Here is a 21,708-nt window from a genome sequence, read left to right on the forward strand (position 1 = left end):
CCCCTGGCGGGGGGAGGCAGCTCTGCACGCTGTCCCCCTTCCCCCAGCAGCGCACAGAGACATGCCAGCAGCCAGCCGCTTCCAGGAGCAGCATGGGGCTATGGCAGGCAGGCAGCCTACCTGAGCCCTGCTGCGCTGCCAGTTGGGAGCCACCTGTGGTAAGCGCCTCCCGGCTGGAGCCTACACCCCACACCCGCTCCCACACCCCACCCCCACCCCCCTGCCCCCAGTTAGAATCCCCTCCTGCACTCAAACTCCCTCCGAGACCCTACACCCCCTCCTGCACCCCAATCCCCTGCCCCAGCCCAGAGCCCTCTCCTGCACCAAACTCCCTCCCAGAGCGCACACCTCTCACCTTCTCCTGCACCCCAACACTTTGCACCAGCCCGGAGCTCCCTCCTGCACCCAAAATCTATCCCAGACCCTGCACCCCAGTCCCCTGCTCCAGCCCAGAACTCACTCCTGCACCAAACTCTCTCCCAGAGCCCACACCCCTCACCCTCTCCTGCACCCCAACACTCTGCACCAGCCTGGAGCCCCCTCCTGCACCAAACTCCCTCCCAGGAAAAAGACTTGTAAACGGGGGCCCCACAAAATCTAATAGCCCTGGGCCCACAGGAGAGTTAATCCGGCCCAGCAAGTGTAGATAAGACTCCAGCAGCTTCTGCCATTTTTAGCACCACATTAACTGAACCGGTTCCTCTAAAGATGTAAGTACTATAGTGGTAAAAACTCTAGGCCTTCCTACAGTGCCACTATTGGTTCAGCTGAGCTAGTAGTTAGGTCTGGTGGGAAATTTTCATTAATGTAAACGCAGCCATATAGCATTCCACAGGCCAATTGTACCAGAGCCCCTTAGAGAGTGTGCACAGTGAGAAGTGATGTCATAAAATGGCAAGGTTTCATTACACTCTACTAAAATCTTGGGGTAAAGTCCTGTCTCTGTTGAAATCAGTGGCAAAATTCCCGTTGACTTCAGTTTGGCCAAGATTTCACCCTTACAATCTAGCCAGCTAGCTACTATCATCTATAGACCTAGCTATATCTGATGCTTGGTATCTGGACGCCCACTGAGCATGATCAGAAAGAATTTTTCAATCATTCATCCCTTTTAAAAAATTACCTCTCTGCCACAAACTAAATAAAGAAATTAGTCCTCAGTGAGGACTCGGTTCATGCTAATTTTCAAGCATCAGCGTTCTTGTTTTTTTTCTGAAGCTCCATTGAAATGAATATGATTAGATTTTTATTCCTCTGATTTTTTCCCCCTTCCATTATTCAAAGCAGCTCAAGGGATTTTGTTCAAACTTTGTAAAATAATTCCACTTTGGGCAGAGACCCAGAGCCCAGTGTGAAGTGTGGGTGCTCAATCCCATGCAAGGTGAGACCCCAGATTTTAAATCCTGCTGATGACTTATTCCTCATTTTAATTCCAAAATTGTCTATGTTCCGTACAAATGTAGTGCCCCATCATTTTTATTGTTGAAAGTTATTTACATCAGGAATAAAGTTCCATGGAAATGAAGCCACAGAAAAAGTTATGCACACTAAAAGAAGGAATCCCCACAGCATTATAAGTTTCCCGTATGAATCGCTTTTTTGGTGTCCCTCATTTTGGGTCTCTCACACTGCACCTCGTGTGGCAGATTGAGAGGAATGATTTCAGCACCATAGATGAAAGTTTCAGGAAGTTATGAGCAGAAACTGTTCTGCAATCTTAACCACTAGCTGGTACCACCAAGTGCCCACTGTACTATTTTAAGGTAATTAACATTTCTCCCTTGACATCAGTAAAAATCAGCTTTTGCCTGCTGCTAATTTTCTATCTGGTTACTGCAGCTACTCTGTGTTTGAATGAAAGTGGAAAGAAGCTGTTACCAACTGTTTACACAGCACAAGCAATGACTCACATGGGAAGAGATGTACCCATATGTTAATGAGCAGTGGAGGCCTTGGTCAAAGTACAGTTATTTCCCCTTGAACGTTTTGGAAATCTGATGGTAGCCTGGTGAACAATTTGATGCCTAAGGGCATGCTCATTACAGATGCACAACTCCTTTCCAGTTTCACTAACTGCTTCCATTGCTCATACCAAAGATATTTATATTTATTTGTGCTCTGAATTGCACCTTATTGCTTGCTTAGTACTAAATCCCTTCAGATTCAAATTTGGACCTCAAAAAGGGGGTCAATAGGGCCTGTCTCACCAAGGGTGAAATTCACTCCTGTGCACCAGGTCAGCACAGACCCATTTGAGCCCTAGTTTGAGGACACAAGTGATACATAAGCATTGTGCTGGACCTCTGCAGAGTGAATTTCACCTAGTAAGATCTGTGGTCACAAGGAAGGGTAACATGTTGTAAGCCTATTGTGGGATCTCACCAACAGCAGGATTCAGATCTCGCAATTTAGTTTCTTGACCTAAATTGCTATTCCTTTTATTTTTCCATTGCAGATCATACCTAAATGGCCATGTGTTCAGAACATCATTTTCTTTGTCATTTTTAAAAGAACCCATGTTTTTCATATTCAGAGCACATACTGACCTGCCATCTCTATTGCTTAGGGTAACATTTTCAAAAGTGCTTGAGTCCTAAGTTCCATTTTCAAAATGACTTAGGTACTTAGGGACCTACGTTCTAGTGACTTTCAGTGTGATTTAGGAGTCTAAGTCACATATGCAGTTTTGAAATTTTTACCTTCATTCAAAAGGTGTTAAGGTTAGAAGTTGTACAAAAAGTCAGCACCAGTCATAAATCAGTTAAGCCTGTGGGGCATTCTCATCCTCATTTAACAAATGGAGGTAATGGAGGCACAGAGGAGTTACCCAAGTTTACACAGCTAACCAGTGGCAGAACCAAGAATAAACCCCAGGACTCTTAGACGATGAAATGAGAGATGGGGCTACCACCACGTCTGTTGGGAAATCAGTCTCAGTAGTAGCAAATATTCTTGATGGAGACCTTACATTTTCCTTTGCCTACTTTCATTCCATAACTCCTTGTTAGTCACATAGACTCATAGACTTTAAGGTCAGAAGGGACCATCGTGATCATCGACTCTGACCTCCTGCACATTGCAGGCCACAGAACCTCACATACTCACTCCTGTAATAGACCCCAATCTCTGGATGAGTTACTGAAGTCCTCAAATCATAGTTTAAGACTTCAAGTACAGAAAATCCACCATTTATAGTAGTTTAAATCTGCAAGTGACCCTTGCTGCGGAGGAAGGTGAAAACCCCCCAGGGTCTCTGCCAATCTGACCCAGGAGAAAATTCCTTCCCAACCCCAAATATGGTGATCAGTTAGACCCTGAGCATGTTGGCAAGACCCACCAGGCCAATGCCTGGGAAGGAATTCTTTGTAGTAACTCAGAGCACTCTGTACCTTGGGGGAACACCCTACACCCCCATGTTCATCTTTATAAAATGGTTGTGTGGTATCCAATGCAAAGTCTATCGTGTTGGGTGTCTTCGGAAGGCTCATGATGCACTGAGCATGGTTGTTATTGTAATGTTATAGGTTATAATTTCATGTATATAGTTATGAGGCTGAAAATGTATCCTCATGGCTTAAAGCAAGTCCAGGCAAAAACTCTCCAAGAGCAGAGAGGCAGTTCACACCTCATCAGGGCAGGTATGGGACAAACCCAGCCCAGCCTCACAGGAACAAAGGCCACTGGCCTAGGCAGCAACAAAAGAATCTGTTAGACTCTCCAGGGAGTCACTCCCATTCCTTTGATCAGTTTGGAACTGTGATGAGGTAATGCTCACCTGACTCTGAAGGGGTGGGGGGAAGCCAAGAGGGAAGAAAGGATATGATAAAAGGGAGAGACATTTGCCATGCTTGCTCTCTCTCTTCCACCTACACCTACAGACACCACACCAAGCAACTGAAGCGCTGATCAAAGGGGAGAGCCTGGCTGAAGAGCAACCAGCCAGCCTGTGGTGAAAATCATCTAAGTTTGTAAGGGCATTGAAAGTGTTAAGATCAGCTTAGAATGCATTTTGCTTTTATTTCATTTGACCAAATCTGACTTGTTATGTTTTGACTTTTAATCACTTAAAATCTATATAGTTAATAAATCTGTTTGTTTATTCTGCCTGAAGCAGTGCATTTGGTTGGAAGTGTGTCAGAGACGTCCCTTGGGATAACAAGCTTGGTACATATCAATTTCTTTGTTACATTGACGAACTCATATAAGCCTGCAGCGTCCAGTGGGCATAACTGGACGTTGCAAGATGGAGGTTCCTAGGGTTGTGTCTGGGACTGAAGTTATTGTCTAGTGTCATTCGGTTGCACAATCCAAGAAGCAGCTTACATGCCATAGGCTGTGCATAAACAGCTCAGGAGTGGGGGTTCTCACAGTAGAGCAGGGTAAGGCTGGCTCCCAGAGTCAAGGACTGGAGTGACCTAGGAGATCACTGGTCCAGACAACACCAGAGGGGAACGTCACACCCTTCCCATCTAGTGTCCCCATCTCCAGCAACTGGGGTTTTGTGCTACTGGTAGTCGTGGATGGGCCATATGCCATTGTAGACAGTCCCATCATACCATCCCCTCTACAAACTTTTCAGGATCAGTCTTGAAGCCAGATAGGGTTTTTGGCCCTTGGCTCATCTAAAATAATTCCTCTCCTTCTTTGGTGTTCATATCCTTCAAATACTCTTAAATGGCTCTTATTCCTCTTCCACTATCTGCAGTTTTCTGGCTAAGCTATTTAGTTCTTTGACTCTTTCCTCATAAGCCAGTCCCTCCAGCTGCTTAGTCCTAAATCTGTTTGACTTAGCTGTCTTAGTCAGCTGTCTTAGACAGCTAAGTCCCTAGTCCACCTCCACAGTGCTAGAAAGGGCAAGTCTTTGAGACCACTCTCTGGTCACTAACACACTCACCAGGGCTTGTTATAAAGGTAGGCAAATGGCCCCAGGCATTTTTAGGCAGAGAAGAGCAGGATGTGGGTTGACTCTAGGACTGCAGCTCAGCAGATTCTCCCAGTAGCAAAACAGTCAGGCAAAAGGGGAAAGAAAAGCAAAAATGCTTAGTATTGCTGGGCAAAGCCTAGATTCTCTCTAAAAGGAAATTCAAGGAAATGTCTGTACAGATGTGGAATCAAATCTTTAATGATTACAAAAGATAGGCCCAAGCTGGAAAGTTTGGATCTTGGTTCAGATCCAACCTTCCCCCAAATTCAGGGGTGTTTCTGGTTCTTTTTAATGGGTAAAATTTACCCCTGTGAAGAGGGCCAACCCAAGACCTATGCACCACTGAACTGTATTTTAAAGCCTCAAAATAGAGCTTCAGGACTTGATTCAGAGCCCATTGAAGTCAATGGGAGTTTTCCATTGACTTCAATGAACTTTGGGTCAAGTTCTTTGCAAGGGGTGACCTTCCCCCACAGGGTATTTTGGTTTGATTTGGTTGGGTTTTTATCTGAAACTGTGAAAAATTGTCTAAATGCTAAAATTTTCTCTTCATGAACAAGATTTTTATGAACAAGATTTTGGGTGCAAACTTTTTTTCCCTAATTTTTAAGTTTTCAAAAATGTGCCCATTGAAGTCATTGGCAAAAATTCCATTTACTTCAATGGTTCAGGATCAAGCCCTAGTTGATGATATTCAGAATTAAAATAGCAATTAATACATACAGCTTGCTTTCTTTTTTCCTCATTATTCTGTCTGGAAACAGGCTGTCCTAAAAATGCACCAATTGTTCTGCTGTCTCTATTTAAATTGGAAGTAATGCAATTTATTAGTATGCAACAATATTTAGTTCATATTTTACTATACATTTTTTATCACTCTCCAGTTATTTTTAACTATAATCTTTAATGTATAGACTTGCATCTCTTTTCCTGTTTCTCTTTTTTATTAGTCTTCTAGAGATAGTCAGAGATCCTCTAAATGTGAATCAGACAGTTGGTCTAGAAGTATTAAAATGTAAATTAAAAAATTGAAGCTAATGTAAGAAACTAAGAAAATACTGTGAAAAATCTCTCTAATCAAAGATATATGATTCATATATTGAATATATATGAATACTTAAAAGAGTTGTTTGAGAATTGAGGATGCAATGGGCATGAAAATTCCACCACCACCACCCTTTTTTCCCTTGGGAATTAAAAGCTTAAAAGAAAAATGTCACCGCTCCAAAGCTGGTTGAAAAGTGGGATGACATTTTCATGAAAGTGTTGACTCCTTTTTTTCTCATCACAATTCAGAATATCAACAACATAAAATCAGTACTTCAAATTTCTGTAAGCAACTCCAACATTTAGCACTAGATTGCAAGCAACTTTGCCAAGGAGTAAGTGTCAGAGGAATAGAGAAGTTAAATGACTTGCCCGAGGGTATGTCTACACTATGAAGACATACCATTCTTATAGAAGTCGATTTTTAGAAATCGATTTTATACAGTCCACACTAAGCGCATTAAGTTGGCGGAGTGTGTCCTCACTACTGTGGCTAGCATCAACTTATGGAGTGGTGCACTGTGGGTAACTATCCCACAGTTCCCACAGTCTCCACTGCCCATTGGAATTCTGGGTTAAGCTTCCAATGCCTGACGGGGCAAAAAACATTGTTGCGCGTGGTTTTGGGTACATGTCTTCAGTCGCCCCTCCCTCTGTGAAAGCAACATCAGACAATCGTTTTGCGCCTTTTTTCCGTGCAGATGCCATACCAAGGCAAGCATGGAGCCCACTCAGCTCAGCTCACGGTCACCGCTGCTGTTGTGTCCTGGGTGCTGCTGTCAGCAGATGATTCAGTAGGACTGCTAACCATCGTCATACTCCACGTCCGCTGCAACTCTGCTCTCCTGCTCCCCAGCGACAAGCTCGGGGGAGCCGTTCTGGTCCTCCTGGGTGCTGTACGACTGCTAACCGTCATCATCCATTCTACTGCAGCTCTGCTTTCCTGCAGATACCATACCACAGCAAGCATGGAGCCCACTCAGCTCACCATCACCGCTGCTGTTGTGAGCATTGTAAACACCTCGTGCATTATCCTGGAGTATATGCAGAACTGGGCTAAGAGACGCCAGCACGAGGAGGATTTTGATGAGGACATGATGAGGACATGGACACAGATGTTCCTGAAAGCACGGGCTGTGGCAATTGGGACATCAAGGCGGCAGTGGAGCTGGTTGATACAGTGGAACGCTGATTCTGGGCCCAGCAAACAAGCACAGACTGGTGGGACCGCATAGTGTTGCAGGTATGGGATGATTCCCAGTGGCTGCAAAACTTTTGCATGCATAAGGCCACTTTCCTGGAACTCTGTGACTTGCTTTCCCCCACCCTGAAGCGCAGGAATACCAAGATGAAAGCTGCCCTGACAGTTGAGAAGCGAGTGGCGATAGCCCTGGGAAGCTTGTAATGACTGCTACCGGTCAGTCGGGAATCAATTTGGAGTGGGCAAGTCTACTGTGGGAGCTGTTGTGATCCAAGTAGCCAGTGCAATCATTGATGTTCTGATATCAAGGGTAGTGACTCTGGGAAATGTGCAGGTCATACTGGATGGCTTTGCTGCAATGGGGTCCCCTAACTGTGGTGGGGCGATAGATGGACTGCATATCCCCATCTTGGCACCGGACCACCTTGCCAATCAGTACATAAACCACAAGGGGTACTTCTCAATGGTGCTGCAAGCACTGGTGGATCACAAGGGATGTTTCACCGACATCAACGTGGGAAGGCCGGGAAAGGTGCATGACGCTCGCATATTTAGGAACTCCGGGCTGTTTGAGCAGCTGCAAGAAGGGACTTACTTCCCAGACCAGAAAATTACTGTTGGGGATGTTAAAATGTCAACATGTTGAAATAGTTATCCTTTGGGACCCAGCTTACCCCTTGCTCCTATGGCTCATGAAGCTGTATACAGGTAGCCTGGACAGTAGTAAGGAGTAGTTCAACTATAGGCTGAGCAAGTGCAGAATGGTGGTAGAATGTGCCTTTGGATGTTTAAAAGCTCACTGGCGCTGTTTGCTGACTAGGTCAGACCTCAGTGCAACCAACGTTCCCATTGTTCTTTCTGCTTGCTGTGTGCTCCATAATATCTGTGAAAGTAAGGGGGGGATGTTTATGGCGGGGTGGGAGGTTGAGGCAAATCACCTGGTGTCCAATTATGAGCAGCCAGACACCAGGCTAATTAGAAGAGCACAGCAAGGTATGCTGCACATCAGAGAGGCTTTGAAAACCAGTTTCATGACTGGCCAGACTTCGGTGTGATAGTTGTGTGTGTTTCTCCTTGATGCAAACCCACCCCCTTTGTCGATTTTAATTCCCTGTAAGCCAACCACCCTCCCCCCTTCAAAATAAAGTAACTATTGTTTTGAAACCATGCATTCTTTCTTTATTAATTAAAAAAAAATGAGATAGCGGACAAGGTAGCCCGGGTAGGGTGGGGGAGGAGGGAAGGACAAAGCCACATTGTTTATTGTAGCCACACTAAAAATCAAACAGTTTGAATGACAGCCTTCTGTGGCTTGGGCCATCCTCTGGAGTGGAGTGGCTGGGTGCCCAAAGCACACCCCCCCCACACACATTCTTGGGCGTCTGGGTGAGGAGGCTATGGAACATGGGGAGGAGGGTAGGCGGTTATACAGTGGATGCAGCAGGGGTCTGTGCTTTTGTTGGCTTTCCTGCAGCTCCAACAGGTCCATCATGTCCGTATGCTCCCCCATTAGCCTCAGCATTGCGTCCTGCCTCTGCTCTTCGCGCTCACTTAATCCTTTCCTGGCCTCTGCCACTGAATGCCTCCATGCATTAAGCTGTGTCCTATCAGTGCAGGAGGACTGCATGAGCTCAGAAAACATGTCATCGCGAGTGTGTTTTTTTCGCCTTCTAATCTGCGATAACCTCAGGGACGGAGATGATAGGGGGAGCGTAGAAACATTTGCACCAGGAGGGAGTTAAAAAGGGAAAGTAAAATTGGGTTGGCTTCTTACACCTTCATAACATGTGGGAATGTTTTCAAACTGCAGCACCCCCCCTTTCCCAGAGCAAGCAATGGGTTGGGTTTCACATTTAAAAGGAGGGGCTGCAGTATTTGGGTAGATGTGCAGCACACACATACCACCACCCCACTGCGTGGCTATTCTCCGGGATGATCCCTTCAGCCCTCCCCCCCAACACGTGGCTATTCTCTGGGATGATCCCTTTTAACCAAGCGCAAACAGCCCAGCATGAACAGGGTCCTTTTACTGTTCCCTTACAAAAATTCCCCTATTTCAACCAGGTGACCATGAACACTATTGCTTTTAAATCCTGTACTGTAGTCACAAATGTGCACTCACCAGAGGTACCTTCTCCGGCTTCAGGGTCAGGGATCTGGCCTTGGGAGGGTATCGGCTCCAGGGTGATGAAAAGGTCCTGGCTGCTGGGGATTCACCGCTTGCCTGCTGCGCATTCTCCTCCTCTTCATCCTCCACAAAATCCTCCTCCATGCGGCGTGAGACTCCCCCCTTGCAGGTGTCCGCGGACAGTGGTGGGATAGTGGTAGGGTCCCCCCCTAGGATGCCATGCAGCTATTCATAGAAGCGGCATGTCTGGGGCTCTGACCTGGAGCAACCGTTCGCCTCCTTTGTCTTTTGGTAGGCTCACCTGAGCTCCTTAACTTTCACGTGGCACTGCTGTGTGTCCCTGGTGTAGCCTCTGTCCAACATGCCCTGTGTGATTTTGGCAAATATATTTGCATTTCTTCTTTTGGATCAGAGTTCTGCCTGCACAGATTCTTCTCCCCATACAGCAATCAGATCCAGTGTCTCCCATTCAGTCCATGCTGGAGCTCGTTTGTGATTCTGGGACTGCATGGTCACCTGTGCTGCTGAGTGCTGCTGAACTCGCCATGCTGACCAAACAGGAAATGAAATTTAAAAGTTCCCGGGCTTTTCCTGTGTATCTGGCTAGTGCATTGGAGTTGAAAGTGCTGTCCAGAGCGGTCACAGTGGAGCACTCTGGGATAGCTCCCAGAGGCCAATACTGTCGATTTGCATTGGCATTACCCCAAATTTGACCCAGCAAGGTTGATTTTAGCACTGCTCCCCTCGTCAGGGAGGAGTACAGAAGTTGATTTTAAGAGCCCTTTAGGTCGATGGAACTGGGTTGGTTGTGTGGATGCAGTCATTTTTAAATCAACCTAACGTGGCTAAATTCGACCTAATCCCATAGTGCAGACCAGGCCCAAGTTACAGTGAATCAGTGGCAGAGTCAAGACTAGAAGTTAGGTCTCTGAACTTCCATGTTTTCCACCTATTAAAAGTGTCAGCAAGAGTATTCTTAGTGGGTTAAAGTTTTCAATGACCGCAAACTTCATTGCTCCCTTCTTTCACCATTGCACTTATGTGTTTTATGGCTACAATCAGTTTTTGACAAAATGTTGGAAAGAAAACAAACCAAGCCAAGATTTATAAGTGCACTCTGAAATGGATAAATAATGGCTGTTGCAACTGAAAGGGCAGTGGCTGAACGTTTGGAGGCAGGAGGCTTATTGATATGAGCATGCCTTATTCTGTATTGACTTTAAAAACTCAGCAGTTTGTCTGGTCAGAACTTGGCTGGGTGGCCACCTTAGAACACTTCTTGTTCTGAGCTTGTTTCTTTTGTCTTAGAGCAATGGCTAATGTTAATGTTTCAATATACTTTTAATAAGATTTTATTTTGAAAGGCCTTACATGTCATGTTTGATGTCTTGCCTGGTAGCCCTGTGGGAATACTCTGCATTGTTATGCAGGAAGTTTGGGTTTGATCCCTCCTTCTGTTATCGTATTGCCCAGGAATTCATTGTTACAAAAATAAAAGCATTAGCCTACAGCCAAACTGCTATGGGCAGGGATGTTTGTGATGTTTTGGGGCTCACCCAGACCAGTAAGAGGTATTGTCACCACCTGCCCTGTAATATTAGGGGCCTTTATCCTGTCCAGCTATGGTTCAATTCCCTGACACTCATAGGTATAGTTTGACTTCTATATTTGGGGGTGGGGTGGGGGTGTAAAGGGTGGGGAGGTAAAGCTCAGCAGGGGATGCAGGTGTGGGAGGGGTGGGGCTCGGTATGGGCTCAGTGTGGGGGCTCTGGATGCAGGGTGTGAGACTGCAGGATGATGATTCAAGTGGGGGAGGTTCTGGGTTTGTGTAGAGGGGTCTGAATGTAAGGGGGTTGGATGGACGGTGGGGAGGGGAAGCTCCCCATACAGTGACCCCTCCTCCCTGCAGCTGAGCAGTGATGAGGGCAGGCAGCAGGGGAAAGGAGCTGACAGAGGAGCTGGCTTCCTCATTTCCCAGGGGGTTCTCAACCCTGGCTCCACCCTAGGCCCTGCCCCCCATCCACCCCTTTCCCCAAGGCCCCACTCCCACCCCCTCTCTTCCCACCCCTTCCTGCCCCCACTCTGCCCCCGTCCCGCCTCTTCCCGCCCCCTCCCCTGAGTGGGCTCTGCCCTTGCTCTGGCCCCTCCTCCCAGCGCCATCACTGAACAGCTGATCGTGGCGAGCGGGAGGCACTGAGAGGGAGGGGGAGGAGCTGAATGGCAGGGCTGCCGGTGGCTGCTGAGCATCCACTGGTTTTTTTTCCATGGGTGCTTCAGCCTTGGAACACCCACCGAGTAGGCGCCTATGTGGGTGAGGAGCTTCCTACAGCCAGAGAGGTTCCTGCGGGTGGGTCTGACGGGGCTCCAGCTGCTCCAGGGGAAGAGGAAATCCCATTCCCTCCACCCCCAGCAGCTGAGCCAGGTGCAGAATTCCAGTTCCTCCAGGAGTAATTCACTATGTCACTCACCTGGGCTGTACACTGCACAGATGCTTGGGAAGCAGCTCAGCTGCCTGGCTCTCCTGGTTCACTGCTTTCCTGCCTTCCCCTTACACAGACCATGAGGGGGAAACTGACTTGCTAGCAGAGAACACCTGGCTGTCCCCGTCCCCTCCAACATTCATCCATGCCCTCCTAGGGGGCTGAGGGGTCGGGGGAAAGCAGCAATGCCAGGCGCTCTGTGCCTGCTGGTCAGTTTCCCCATGTGGGCTGTGCCCTAAGAAGCTCCTGCAACTGCTCTGCCATGCCAGCTTCAGTCTCCAGCTGGTTCCCCTTGCAGATTCTTTCCCCAAGGACACGTGGCTGGGGGAAGGGAGGATGCATCACAGTTCTGGGTTGGGAAGGGTGAGGGATGAGAGGGGGAGCAGTAGCCTCAGTTGTGCCCCGTGTTACAATTCTGCTTCAGAGTGTGTGCACCAATACAGAAGGTTATGTATGAGCAACTAGAGTTATAGGAAACAATGGGAGCACCTTCTATTATATTGCTTGGTTTCCTGACTAATATGCTTATTGCTTAGTGTTGTGTGATCCCAGTGTTGTGTGAGCCTATACTGAGAAATATTTTGCACTAAAAGAGAGTGCTTCTGCCATCAGGAACAGAACAGGGAACAGATATAGGAACAGCAACTCAATCTGTTCCAAGCTGTCTTTACTTCTGTACCACAAGTGGAAAACTAGAGTTGAGCCTGAACCAAAACCTAGGGTCTGAACATCCCTGAAGGTTAGGATAGTTCAGTTCCAGATTCAATTGCAGTGTCCAGGCCTGGTCTTTATCATGGGTCAAACCAAACCTCAGATCTGAAAAACCTCAACTACAGGGAAGTTTGGAATCAGATCTGGTATGTTTTCTGGTTATGGCCTGATGCTGTGCAAAATTGACTCAGCCTGCTCCTTTTGAATGTTTGGCAAGAGCTATTCAGCTAACTAAAAGAAACTTGAGAGAACTCCCAAACACACATGCATGGTAGCACCCTAGTTCTGCTCACCTTCCCTTTGCACATGTTCTCTCAGATTCTGGGGTTTCTGTTATTAAATCCTAGTGTAAAGTAGAATAATAGCACATGGCGCTTTTCATCTGAAGATCATAAAGGTGGAAAGCCATTATTATTTCCACTTTTCAAGTGAGGAAGCTGAGGCATGAATTACTTACACAAAATATCTTTGCTTGCTAAAGGATGCTGCAGCAACAGAAAGAACAAAATAACGTCATGTTCTCAATCTCCATTTTTTTCCACCTAAGTAAAAACTCCTAGATGAAAGGTACAGTTCCTTGAACCTGCGTGAAAAGCTGTCAAATCTATTGCAAATCTAAAAGACTTGCCTTTTGCATGTGAGTTTGAGGTTATGACAGGAGAGTTATCAGGATGAGTTGATAACAGCAATAAATCCAGCCTATGGGGAAAATTTGTCTTTATGCAGGAACTGTGGACGTTGTAGAAGAGTTTAGATATTACTGTGATGGAATACCAGCAAGATAGACAAGCACACAGATAGCTAGATATAGATAGATAAGAGGAAGAATGGCTTTGAAAATACTGCTTGGAACATGAAAAGATTTAAAATGCCCTGAACTGGCACAGATCAGACACTTGGGCACAATGAAGTTGGTTTGTGGCCATACCATGCAAAGCATCAGGACAACAGGAAGAAACAGTAGAATCATCTAGTTTTGTTTGTTAAATAGACTAAGGCCAAAACCCTGCCCTTACTTCAAGTAACCTCACATGGTGTGAGGACAGGGGAAGAGGGCCTATAACCCCCTGTCACTACAGGGCATGATGGCTGAAAGTGAAAGGTTGCAATGCACTCTTATGTGCTATTTAAGTTCCCCAGATCAGGAGGAGTATGCCTTTTCCTGCTGTTGCCTGCTAGCATATGCAGATCCTGTCAACGTATTTAGTAGCTGACTGACAAACAGCCTAGACAACCTCCCTACCCTGCAGACAGTGACCCTTTAGGGATGAATGATTTGGCATATTAGCTGAGGCCATCTCTTTGTACCCTAGAGATCATGTTCTGTTGGTTGCATAGGGAGATGGGGCTCCCTACATTTTCTTCCCTCACCTATAGAAAAGTGGGCAGTATTCTCTTAAGCAGGGGAAGAAAATCTATACTGTCTGATTTGAATTTGTTTGCTGAAACTTGCCAATGCAGAGAACTGGGAAGGAGAATGATGCCCATGCCTGGGTTAATCAGCTTTCAGTACTCGCTATGTAAGAGGGTCCTGTCATCAAAAGCACTAATCAGCCAATGAAAATTGTTCTGGATAGGTTTTTATCCACTGTTTCACTGGCTGAGAGTGGTGTCACTCAGTATCTGCAGAATAATTGTGTGGGTGGAGATGAGAAGTAAGCCAGAGGCTAGCCCTGTCAGCTTGCTTGCGTAGTTTAATTAAACACATAGTAAAACAGTTGCTTTTTCTAATTTGCCTCAAGATTATTTTTATAAATTCTTTAGTACAATCACATCTCCCATTTCCTTAGGCCTTATCTAGACTACAGGGGAAAGGTGTTTTTTGGTCTGTGTTTTTGGTATATGACAAGGCCTTACTGGAGCTCAGAATATTATTACTTCCCTCCCACTTGCAACCACTTTCTTATTGAGATTCTGGCCAGTCCCATTGCCATCCTGATACCAATTCTTAGCTGGGCCCCAGTCTATTCTTGTTGCTCTCCTCCTGCTTTCTCTCTTTCCTTCCAGTGTCTTACTGGGGTTCTCATGGTCTTCTTCTTATCTACCTAGTTCTGTTATTTCTGTCTGCCATCTGCCTGCAGTAGCTCTCTCTCTACCAAAAAGAAAAGGAGTACTTGTGGCACCTTAGAGACTACACAATTTATTTGAGCATAAGCTTTCGTGAGCTACAGCTCACTTCATCGGATGCCTTTTTTTTTTGCGAATACAGACTAACATGGCTGCTACTCTGAAATCTCTCTCTACCTTCTTTCATTCTCAGTGGGGCTGGCCCAGCCTTGCACCCACCTCCTCTTTCTTTAATTTGAATTTTCTGAGTGTATTGAATTGGATTTTTATCTGAGTAATTGCAAAGCACTTGAAGGGCTTTCCATCAGCAGTATATAAATAAAAATGGATCAGAATAGATTGGATTGCTGCTTCTACATCCGTTCCCATATTCTGTTTCTGACAGGTCCTGACACCCACACCCACACACACTCCTTACTCAGACTCAGCTAGGTCTTATTGCTTTCATTCTCAGTGTTGTATTGGCGGCAGGCTTTATATTCCTCACAACTTCCTCTTCTGACAGAAATTTTCACCTTGTTTTCTACCTCCTTGATTTCATGGTACACTTTAAATGCTAAATAACTTGATGATCTGGTCCCTTCATTAAGACTTCACATGGGCGAGCACTGTGCTCACTCTTCTTGTGAGCTCCCAAAACGTTATGTTGCTGCTAATTTGCTTTAGAATTCCAACCAGTTTGATATCACTCTCTACCTTAACCTGCAACAAGTGTTCATAATTTTGGATACCACAGCAAATGAGCATAGCCAAGTGAATAATTTGCAATTGGTATTTTATCTAATGACTTTAGCATCCCCCCCAGTTGAATATGCAAGAGCAGATCTTGTATGTATTTGTATGTGTATTTGTATTTGTATGTATTTAGTTTGAATTACGTGCCTACATTTTTGTGCTGTTTTTAACTCTATGTATCAATCACAAATAGTTCTGTGTGAGCATTCAGTACTTGATATTTGCTATTCACATTGTGTTAAGTTGTAACTGATCAAATAAGTCCCCTGGCATTGTTTCTGACACTTGAGTGGATGGGCATGCATATACTTTTGGCCTGATGACTTGTACATGCACAATTAAATTTTGGGTTTGATTAATATTTTTCCACACCGCTTTGAAGTTCACTTTCCATGAATATTTGTGTTAGTAAAGTTGTTTGCTTGGGTGTTTGCAGAAAGAGAACGCAAAAGAGGCATAAGCAGAACCAAGAACTGATTCAAAAAGTTCCAGCAAATAGTCACCATTTAAAACAACAACAACAGTATTTCATTGCCCAGTTCTTCAACTAAGCACTGGAGGGAGAACAAGTGCATGTGAGTCAGATGTTCACTGTTCCCCAAATCTGAGAAACGCAGAAGCAGAAAGGCAGCTGGAAACAGAGGCAGAGGAGACAGTGGAACGTTTGTTTTGTGACCTTCTTTTAAGTCATATGTTCACTTCTCTTTTTGTGGGCCAGGATCAGGTCCAGGGGGAATGTGATCAGCTTCCCTTTCTTTGTGATTAGATCAGAGAGGGGAGGCCCTGAACTATGTTCTGTTGTAAGATGGGGTCAGGCTATGGCGGTGGTTGAGAACCTCTGTCATGCGACATGCGGCAGCAGTATCCCCCAAGCCAGTGTGATAGCTGCTCTGGGGCACGTTGGGGCTGGGGAGCATGGAGCCAGGGCTTAAGGTGGTCTGAAAAAAGTATGTCTGAGGGGGTTCCCATACGCTGGGAGCAGCAACCCTGGGGACTTCAAGCACTGCATGGCGAAGTCTCCGCTTCCCCTCCAACCACTGGCACTATTGATTGTGTGGATCCAGGGCCACGGGGTCGGGTTGCGTGACACCGAGCCACCAATTCGTGTCCAAGTGACAGGCCCCTTCCCCAGCTGGGGGTCTGGCTGCGTGGGGGCGCGGGGGGCTCCCAGGGCTGGGGACCTCTAAGCCGGGCCGCAGGACAATCGCCCCCCTTTGCCCCCTTCCCCCCGTCAGCCCCGTGGCTGCTGGTCCCAGCCCGGCCGGGCACTAGGACCTAACGGGAGTGGGACAGAGTAGGGGCGGAAGTGGTGTTCAGCGGGAGCGGAAGTGACCCGTTGTAGGGGCGGAAGTGGGTGAGGGTCGGAGGGGCGCCATCGTTGCCGTTGCGGCCGAGGTGTTTAGGGGGCGTGTCCCGCTCGCGGCAGGTGAGGGGCCAGAGCCACGGGGGCTGCCGCTAGATGGGTCCCCGGGGGGCTTGTGGGGACCTCAGTGTCCAGGTCACCCCGGGACTGGCGTTTCTGGAGGCCGGGGGCGCGGGTCTCTGGGGCCGGGCGGGACTGGCGGGAGCGGGGGGGGGGGGTCTCAGCAACTGCACCTGTGTTCACCTGATGTACCTGAAGCTTGTAGGGGGAGCCTGGGCCGGGAGGGAAGGGAATGGGGTCCGGGATGACCTCTCACTGGGACATATTGGTCGGACCTTTGAGTGTTACCTGCAGTCCCACACCGCGCGCTCTCTCTCTGTGTGTTCTGTAAAAAGAAAAGGAGTACTTGTGGCACCTTAGAGACTAACCAATTTATTCTGTATTTGTTCTGTATGTGCCTTGCTGAGGTGGTGCAGGTGTTGCTGGCGGGCACTGGGCACGTAATAGTAAAGTAAGGGGTTGTAGCAGCATTCTGGGGAAATGGCTTAATTATATAGTTACTATGAGTCACGAGTTGGAGCAACAAAAAATAGGTGCATATCTTACCTTTGGGGCATAGTAGATCTGCAGATTCTGGGGTTTATACAGCGATCAAAGGTAGAATGACAGTTTTGTAAAAACAAAACTGCTAGTTATGGACATTAGTAGTATATTCATCATTGCTCAGTGGCAAAGCTTGGATGATTGTATATATGCATGTGTACATATATGTTTACATTTATAATTTTGGGTCTGGTTCTATTCAATATCTTCATCAATGATTTAGATAACAGCATAGAGAGTACACTTACAAAGTTTGCGGACGATACCAAGCTGGGAGGGGTTGCAAGTGCTTTGGAGGTTAGGATTAAAATTCAAAATGATCTGGACAAACTGGAGAAATCGTCTGAAGTAAATAGGATGAAATTCAATAAGGACAAATGCAAAGTACTCCACTTAGGAAGGAACAGTCAGTTGCACACATACATAATGGGAAATGACTGCCTAGGAGGGAGTACGGCAGAAAGGGATCTGGGAGTCATAGTGGACCATAAGCTAAATATGAGTCAACAGTGTACCACACTGTTGTAAAAAAAGCAAACCTCATTCTGGGATGTATTAGCAGGAGTGTTGTAAGCAAGACATGAGAAGTAATTCTTCCGCTCTACTCTGCGCTGATTCAGCTGGAGTATTGTGTCCAGTTCTGGGTGCCACATTTCAGGAAAGATGTGGACAAATTGGAGAAAGTCTAAATAAGAGCAACAAAAATGATTAAAGGTCTAGAAAAAAATGACCTATAAGGGAAGATTGAAAACATTGGTTTTGTTTCTTCTGGAAAAGAGAAGACTGAGAGGGGACATAACAGTTTTCAAGTACATAAAAGGTTGTTACAAGGAGGAGGGAGAAAAATTGTTCTTCTTAACCTCCAAGGATAGGACAAGAAGCAACAGGCTTAAATTGCAGCAAGTGAGGTTTAGGTTGGACAATAGGAAAAACTTCCTAACTGTCAGGGTGGTTAAGCACTGGTTATGGAATCTCCATCATTGGGGATTTTTAAGAGCAGGTTAGACAAATACCTGTCAGCAATGGTCTAGATAATACTTAGTCCTACCATGAGTGCAGGGGACTGGACTAGATGACCTTTGAGGTCTCTTCCAGTCCTATGATTCTATGTATGCCAGGCACTCATGGGGCCGCTATTATTTTTTTGTTTATTGATTATTTGGTAATTTGGCAGTTATTAGACTTGTGCACACATTTTTGGTAATTTTTGGAAATACGATTAATGACTTCTGAGAGTTAGCATCACATTGCTATGAATGCTTACATCTCTGAGTTGCTTCAGGCTGTTGCAGATACAGGAAGGCAACTTTACTTCAGTTTTGTATCAGTTAATGCTTGGTTTGCATTTTAAAGACTCTCTTCACAACCCTAGAAATTTACTTTAAAAGAGTTTGCATTCTGCAGAATCTGAATCAGTACCTCAAATGGACCTGATATTAGATACCACTGCATTAGAAGATTTTTGGCCTCTCCCCAGAATCATAGGCACCACCATCCCATTCACAGAAATAAAGCTTACTTGTAGAAAGAGGCAAGGCTTAAAGTAGACTGAATCACTTTGGAGTCACAGAACTATTAAAAAAAAGTATGAGTCAGGTCTGAGGCAAGTAAATAGCTGCTGACAGGACATTGTAAGTGTATTAAAGAATCACTCTGAGATTTAAAAATATGTTGCAAACAAATACAGTTGTTCCTAGTAATGACAGATCTGTGACCAATTTAAGCCTTAGAAAGAGGGGCTTGATAACATATGAGTTTCATACTGATGTATAATAGTATCTGTTTTGATGGGATGACAGGTTTGGAACAGGCTTTGTTCCGGCCCTTATTCTGATCTCCACAGCTGTGGACTGTATTGTTCAAACCCTGCAGTGGAAGCAGTGCAGTTCTATAAGGCTTTGAACTGCAGTTTGTATATGGGACATGGAGAATGTCTAAAGAATCCCTGAATGAGGAAAGCTGCTGTGTAATCATGATGATGTAGTTTGTGTACACATAGGAAAGCCCCTGCTTTAGTTACTCCGTACTGATGGAGAAAGAATTGCTGCCATTTGAAATATGTAGTGAGGATTACTCTACAAGCAAAGGCTGCAGTGTGTGTGTCGGGGTGGGGGGGAGGGAGATAGCTTGTGAAACTGGTTCAGTCATCATTACCCAGGACATCAGCTGATTGTTTGCAGTAAAGTTGTGATGAATAATCTTCTCAAAAAATTATTCATCTGAATATCAAGTAGTTGCTGTTGAACCAGCAACTAATGCAAAGAAAGCCACCTGCTTGTGAAAGACTCATATTTCAGCCGTGCATTAGAATCCATTTGTTAATGTTCCAGAGAGATCTCTGTTTTTTAAAAGTACAAATTTTGGATTTAAATTATACATTGGTATGCTTAAAATAATATTACTAACCGTTGACTAAAATAGATGCTTCTCTTGCACTGTGGAGATGCAATTATTTGTCAAATAAATTCATGGGTAATGTTTTCAAAATAAACACATGCTATTGTGATAAATGCATTCATTCTAATAAAATTCTTCTGTGTTGAAAATAAAGAATGAGTCAGCCAACAGTAATACCGTTGCAGTGGTATTACATTTACCTGTGTATACTGAGAGAGGCTGCTGACAGGCATAATAACTGCTGTGTAAAAGGTTGTTATTGAGGCCACATCAGCAATGGTGGGCACATACATTTACTTTAATACTGAGTGAAAAACTTAGCCCCATTGTAAAATCACATCATGAAATGTTGAACTGATCAGTGATTGAGCCATGGTCTTTCCTGCCAAAAAGAGGTGACTGTCATCTCTCGAAAAGCATTGCAGATATGCTTCCACCACTAGAAGCGGGGGCCTCACCCTATGGAAAAGTACGTTTTTTCCAGGTCTTGACAAATAAATGGACACAAATCAGATGTCAAGAATTATAACATTCATAAACCAGTCGGAGAACACTTCAATCTCTCTGGTCACTCGATTTCTGATCTCAAAGTGAGTATCCTTGAATAAAAAAACTTCGAAAACAGACTCCAATGAGAGACTGCTGAATTGGAATTAATTTGCAAATTGGATACAATTAATTTAGGCTTGAATAGAGACTGGGAGTGGTTAAGTCATTATACTAAGTGAAACTATTTCCCCTTGTTTATTCCTCCTTCCCACCCCCCTTCCCTGCCCCCCCTCCCCCCCCTCGTTCTTGGTAACTCCTGGAAATGTGCTGGAAATGGCCCACCTTGATTATCACTTCAAAAGGTTTTCTCCCCCCCACCCCACCCCACTTTCCTGCTGGTAATAGCTCATCTTAAGTGATCACTCTCCTTACAATGTATATTTTTTCATGGTCTGTGTGTATATATAAAATCTGCTCACTGTACTTTCCGCTTTATGCATCCGATGAAGTGACCTGTAGCTCATGAAAACTTATGCTCAAATAAATTGGTTAGTCTCTAAGGTGCCACAAGTACTCCTTTTCTTTTTGCGAATACAGACTAACACGGCTGCTACTCTGAAATCTAAAGGTGAAAGGCTCCTTGTCTGTTGCCAATTTTCTGAGGCATCCAGTCTTCCTAGAGTACTGAGTTTACTGTGAACAGAACAGATACCACTTCCTCTGCCTGATGCAAGGTCTGGAAACAAACTTACTTTGATGTCTCCCTTGGGAAATTTTCTGCATTTCAGTCTTCCTTGTTCTGCTGTTTTGCCACTCCCCTATTTGTGCTCTGGTTAGGCTGTCATGATTTGGGAAGGATGTCTGGGGGTTCCTTGATGTGTTTGTTTAATTATATTTGGTTGATGAACTTGTCTCATTTAGAAAGTGGAAAGAGCTAAAATGGCAACATTATTAAATCTATGTGTTCCCTGGGATTGCTCTGTCAAGACAGAAATGCCCAACCCACCACCCCACCAATCCATCAGTGCTTCCATCTTAAATGTGGTGCTTTTCTTATTTATTTGTATTATCATAACATCTAGGAATCCCAGGCATGGACCAGAACACCAAACACAAAACAAAACAGTCCCTGCCCCAAAGAGCTTGTAGTCTAAGATGATACAACAGATGTGTACGGACAAAAGGGGAGCGCAAGGAAACAATGAGATGCTATTTGGTAGCTATTTGGTAGTACACCAGTAGCCTAGCTGTTGTTGTTGTTTTTTTTTTGTAGGCCTCATGACAAAGGAGAGTTTTAAGAAGGTATTTAAAGAAGGATAATGGCTGAGTTTTGAGGATGTTTATGGGGAGCTCCTCCCAAGCCTGTGGAGGCAGCATGGGAGAAAGCATAAAGGCGCATGTTAGATTTTCAAACAAGTGGGTAATGGAGGCTGGAATCATGGAGAAGTTGGAAGTGGAAGCTGATCTTTTGCTACTGAATGAGATGTGATAGGGTGCGTGGGGATAGGTCATGAAGGGTCTTGAAAGTGGAGACAAATAGCTTATGTATGACATGATAGAGAA

At 45.3% G+C, this 21,708-nt stretch overlaps 1 protein-coding gene across 3 annotated transcripts in view; it reads left to right on the forward strand.

Moving 5' to 3' along the window:
- The window catches only part of WASHC1 (WASH complex subunit 1), a 97,552-nt gene that overhangs the window by 8,048 nt on the left and 67,796 nt on the right, over positions 1-21,708 (forward strand). The window contains exon 1 of one of the 3 annotated variants that reach the window (XM_073321157.2): positions 16,638-16,719. The exons of the other annotated variants lie outside the window; for them this stretch is intronic. The gene's annotated coding sequence lies outside the window, so the exon portion shown is untranslated. Of the gene's footprint in view, positions 1-16,637; positions 16,720-21,708 lie in introns of those variants that run through there. 3 annotated transcript variants of the gene reach the window in all.

This window comes from Lepidochelys kempii, chromosome 1, assembly GCF_965140285.1.
Source record: "Lepidochelys kempii isolate rLepKem1 chromosome 1, rLepKem1.hap1, whole genome shotgun sequence".
Taxonomy (NCBI): Eukaryota; Metazoa; Chordata; order Testudines; family Cheloniidae; genus Lepidochelys; species Lepidochelys kempii.